This window comes from Marmota monax, unplaced genomic scaffold (assembly GCF_021218885.2).
Source record: "Marmota monax isolate L192 unplaced genomic scaffold, Marmota_monax_Labrador192_F-V1.1 WCK01_AAM20220418_F8-fsc00019, whole genome shotgun sequence".
Classification (NCBI taxonomy): domain Eukaryota; kingdom Metazoa; phylum Chordata; class Mammalia; order Rodentia; family Sciuridae; genus Marmota; species Marmota monax.
Genome location: NW_026695242.1, coordinates 21,067,148 through 21,073,147, shown reverse-complemented (window position 1 = coordinate 21,073,147; position 6,000 = coordinate 21,067,148).

Below are 6,000 nucleotides of genomic sequence, written 5' to 3'. Positions count from 1 at the left end.
TATGTAATACCTAAAGTATTTTCTTTAAACTTTTAAGTTGATTACTCTGATTTTATGAAAACATAATTTGCTTGCCTGATCCCTAGAATAAAAGTGCTAGATATTTCAAATTATAACTTTTCCATACTCTCTGTCATGTTAACTAATATTAACTAATATATTAACTACATATTAATTAACATATTTACGTATTAACTAATATAACTACAATTAAGGATGGTGAAGCAGAAGTGTGCTGTTCTTCCTCTTACACTGTGGAAGGTTTTACACAGTTATAGATGACTACTTACAAAAATAAATAATAGAAAATAAATGGTACTGAAGAAGTCTCTAGTGCTTTAATAAGTTACAAAGTGGGGAGTTTCCGTAAACTTGAAGCTCGAAACTTGTTGTTGGAATTACTAACTCTGAAATTAGACTGCATAAGTGAAATTGTAATCCAGGAATGCTAAAAGTGGCTGTAACAGCTAATAAAGGAATATTTTAGTAGGATCTTTCTTTCTTTCATTTGGAATTCAAATACACCATAAATGCATTTAATCTCACTTAACAGGTAAATGGTTCACATAGAAATAGTTTATATAACCTGCAAATATTATAAAGCATGCTTCTTAAAAGTTTTGTGGTGGGCTGGGGTTGTGGCTCAGAGATAGAGCACTCGCCTAGCATGCATGAGACACTGGGTTTGATCCTCAGCACCACATAAAAATAAAATAAAGGTATTGTGTCCACCTATAACGAAAGAAAGAAAGAAAGAAAGAAAGAAAGAAAGAAAGAAAGAAAGAAAGAAAGAAAGAAAGAAGTCCTGTGATAAATTACCACTGCAAAAATGAACAGGCTTTCCAAAGTTTTAGGCTATCAATTCTGCTGAATACATATAATTAATGAAGACAAAATCTAATGAGTATTTTATTTTTATTTTGCTTTGCTATCTCCAATCATTGCTAAGAAGATTTATTTATTCATTCATTGGTACTGGGGATTGAACCCAGAAGTACTTAACCACTGACCCACATCTCAGCCCTTTACATTTTTAATTTTGAAAACATGGTTTCACTAAGTCGCTTAGGGCCTTGCTAAGTTACTGAGGCTGGCCTCAAACTTGTGATCCTCCTATCTCATCCTCCCAAATCCCTGGGATTAGAGGCATGTGCCACCATACCCAGCTAAGAAGCATTATTTTTAATGCTTAACTGCATTGTACACACCCAGATTTTACTCTTCCCTTAGAAAATCGAACTGTTGCATATGACATAGTTACTCACTAGCACTAACATAATATCAGTTAGTATTAAAAGGAATTGTAGGGCTGGGGATGTGGCTCAAGTGGCAGCGCGCTCGCCTGGCATGCGTGTGGCCCGGGTTCGATCCTCAGCACCACATACAAACAAAGATGTTGTGTCCACCGAAAACTAAAAAATAAATACTAAAAAATTCTCTCTCTCTCTCTCTCTCTTTCTTTAAAAAAAAAAAAAAAAGAATTGTATATATTATAGGAATTCCAGGCCACCAAAAAGTATGGGCATAAAGGATAGTTTTGCTAAAAATGTTTCACAAAATTCCAGCATCTTATTTTCCACAATATTTTAGTTAGTTAATTCTTTCTTTTCACATGAATATAATGATCGAATTTTTCATTTTGCTTTTTTTTTTTAATCACAATTAAACTGTTCCAGGCTTTAGAGTAACTAAGGTTTTTATGAACCTATGTTCCTGCCTTAACTGATAAAGAGGTGAAGGATTGTTGTTGTTTGTGTTTTGAATCAGTTAATTTCATAATGGCTTTAAAACTTCTGCATGTTCAAAAGATTATATTGAAAAAACTCATAAAATTGATTTTATATTTAAATGCAATCCATATTGCTGGGGGTAGGTTGCATAAAGTATGCTTTTGTCTTCATTGTAAATGTGGAACTACAGGATTATGTTGATTATGTAAATTAAAACGCTTAAATTAAGTGAAATATAATCCTGCGTAATAATATCCATGTACTTATAGAGATTGGCTTCAATGTATCTTTTACCGAATGAAGGCCTATTAGTGCTTAAAAATGTTGTGGTGCCAAAAATCTAGAAAAAATGAAATGAATATATTCTTTCAGAATAGAATGTGTGTCACAGATGTCTAGAAGATGCTGAAATGTGGATTTTTAAGAAATGATAAATCTTGTGCTATTACCAGCGCAAGTTGACTTGCATAAATTTTAGTTTTGTGTTCAAATAAATAATTTAGAACAACATATTGCCCTGATGTAAGTTTAATTGACTTAATTCTTATTCCTTATAATGAATTACATGAATTAGAAATGATAACAGTTATTTAATTTGCCATGGGAATTAAATCACAGACAATGGGTCCCATAAGGATCAAGATCACCTTTATAGATCACACATTCATTATGTTAATATGATCATCACAATAAAAACATTTGCGAAAACTGACGATATGAATCAGCAGAAAAACTTCTTCTGAAATGATTTTGGCAAAGCTTGGCTCTTTTTTTCTGGAATAGAAATTATCTTATTAAAGTTTTATCTTAGCTTGAATAAAAAGGATATATGTATCTATATATTTATGCATCTATCGATAAGGATATACATATCTCTATAAATGGGATGTGAAATGAGGAACCCTTAAAAATAATGGGGAGAAAGTTATCTTTGCAAGTACATAATGAGGTCTTTTGAGAAACAGATAATTAATGTATGATATAACAGAATTTCAAGTTCTTTAGTCTGATAGCAGCTATGATTACTCAACAATTCTAGCATTGGTCCTTTAGAATGAAATATACATTGCTCACTGTTCTTGTGATTTATTATTATGGTGATTTCATCACTGTCTGCCTCTTATTTATATATATGTTTGGTAGATGGTAGAAAAAGTGAGGATTTATCTCCCTCTTATTCTCATGGAATTCTTTAAAGTGTACTAGATGCTGTCGTAGGCATCTGGAACCCATTTTAGGTACTTATTCCTCTAACTTTGGAGGTATTAGGGCTCTGCTCAGCTGAGTCTCTCTGCAGGATACCTGAGAACTGCTTTACCCCATGACATTCTTTTCCTATCACTCTCCACTCATGGGTCTCTGCAGTCTTGCTCTTCTCAGGGAAGGATAATTCTGAAGGCCTATCTCGAATCCATAGTTCCCTACCAGTTTATTGAAGCCTGTTGTCAAACTGTTTTGTTTTTTTTTTTGAGTTTACCTCCTCTGTGTTTCCAATCACACTTCCTTCCCAAAGGTATTCGTGCAACACAAAATTTTCCATCATGGATCTATTTATAAGAGAATCCAATATAAGACTGTTGTTACTAGGCCTGCTCTGAAGCAGTAAATATAAGGTGAGAATTTGAAACAAGAAACACCCACTAGCAGCCTGGTAATAAAGACATTTTCATTGCTCTTGGTGGATTAGTGAGATCTCTTATAATTTTGTAGTGCAGTTTTTAAAATTATTTCGATGGGACTGAAATAATTTTAATTATAATTTAATAATAATATCCAAGGTAGATGAGACAGGAAAAGTGCCGGCAAGGGCAATGCCTTACTTTTTGAGAAATACAGAGGAAATATTAATGATAGGGACTAAGGAACTGAATGATATTGCTGGAGCGATCAATGAATCAGACAAAGACAGTAAAGGGATAAAGGTATTTTAATCATAAATTTAGAATGAATTGTAAAGGTCACAGGGATTATATGGATGAAAGAACTAGAATATGGTTTATACTGTAGGAGACAAGACAATATATGTAGAAACACATCTGTTGTTGCTAAAATAAGAAGGGATGGAACATGAAGTTGGATTAAATCATGAACTCAATTATGTGATAAATTGCCATTGAAACTGACAAATGGATTATTCTTTATTCTTATAAATGTATTTTACAATTTCATGAGAAATGAAACAATGTATATATTCCAGAGTTATTTAGGGTTTGGTTATCTCTCCTATTCTGCATGATATATTTTGAATGGACCTGGAAATATATACAAACCACCAAATATCACATTAGTAATTCTTTTAATGACTAGTCATTGATATATGAAGCAGGCGATCAAGAATTGCCAAATGAATTGGAGATCTTGGTAAAATCCTTTTCTTCCACAACATTGAGGGTAAAGTTTTTTTTTTTTTAAAAATTCAAGTCTTCACCATATATTTGACTTCTTTTTCTTTTTATTTATCTATATTTTATAACTTAGGTATTCAGAGGATGTGGAGACATACTTTCTAAACAAAGGACAAATTATTCCATCTTATGTCATACCACTAAAAAAGTAGCACAATCCTGGTTGTCTTGTTTGGTTCCAGAGGCAATGGCATATTTCACACTTGTAAATAATACAGTGCCACTTTTGCTAAATGATACAAAAGACTATCATATTTGAGTAGGACCCAGAATAGGAAAAGTAGTTGTGGTTAAGAAAGCAATACAGTCAGCATCAGCTCTACCATCTGAGCAACAAGACTTAACAGAAATTAGAGGTATATGCTGTTGGAAATACCTTATACTGAGAGTGTAGAAACCCTAATATGAAAATTATAACACAGCATCCCTTGGCTAATGAACCAGATTTGACATCTGTAAGAAGAAATTGTTCTTTGTACAAAAATAGCTCTGATGTTTTATACATCTAGTAGAAGCAGAGAGTATGATTAAAGATCTTAAGAGGCCATGTGATCACAACTTCCCCACCATAAGCCAGGTTCAGTCAAAGCTAACAAGTCTAAGGTCCAGTTGGTCCAGCAAGAATCCATCCTAAGATAGGAGTGATACATTCAAGATCAGGTACAAAGAAAACTAGATTAAACTACATGAGTAGATAGTTTCCATGTCATCCCACACCATCACTTCCTTCTCAGAAACAAACCTGTGTCCACATTGGGTTACCTTATGACTAGCCAATGGAGGAGGAAAAAATGTAAAGCTCAGGATAGGGTGCAAGCCAATTAAGAACTACTGTTGCACTAAAGCCAGAGAACAATGGATAGTAAGACAAATGGATAGGAAAAAATTCCTCCCAATTAACACTGTTTAATCCACTTTGTGTAGAAATAATAGCACAAAGTAGACTATTATCTGATCCATGGAATCGATGAGTAGCTTGGCTGACTAGTCTACCTACCAATAGCAATTACAATATTGGCGAAAAGGAGGCCTGAGGAAAAGTCAAGTTTATAGACTTACAGAAGTCATCACAAGATGTAAAGCCCTTTAAACTCAATGCTAATTCTCACTTAATGGTATTCATTGTGGAAGAGGCACTAAATAAATAAATAGATGGAGTTAATAAGTCAGTTGATACCTAATAGTTTTTGCCAGTGTTCAACCGATTTCTTGTGCAATAGATGTATAAATGGAGTACCCATGGTGACAAGGATAGAAGCTCAACATAGGGCCTACAGCCTGGGCTTCACTTCATGAAAGCTATTTTATCTACAACTATAGCTTCATGTCTACTTTGCTAGCTATAGAGACCAATATTGAACTCCTGATCTAGAATAATCCTTTACAGGAATCAATTTATGGGGGTGTGATGATATTAGGCTCATTTTACTTTGAAAGAGAAGCAATTCATATTAATTTGAATTGATATATATTTTGGATGTAGGTTTCACTGTAGGAACTTATCTAGAACTTAGTATCGTATCTGAAGCTTTCAAAATATTTAGCCTATTGACACAGAATCCTGCATAAGATTACATTGGAACAAGAAACATATTGCACAAAAACTTAGATGAAATTCTGAATATACTATGAAATCTACTGAATTGTTATAAAAGAAATGATATCAATTCATTTTCCCAAGTGGAAGAGATCGGAACTTAGGACCAGTATATGTTATTGGGCATCATGCACTCAGAAGTACTTTCTGTTGTGCTACAGTATTCCAGTCATCCTGTGTAATATTATAACCTCAGGTCTACAATTCTGTGGATTATACTTATTTTAGTCTCAGATTAATGGTGTTAAGAATAAGGATATCCTTTATT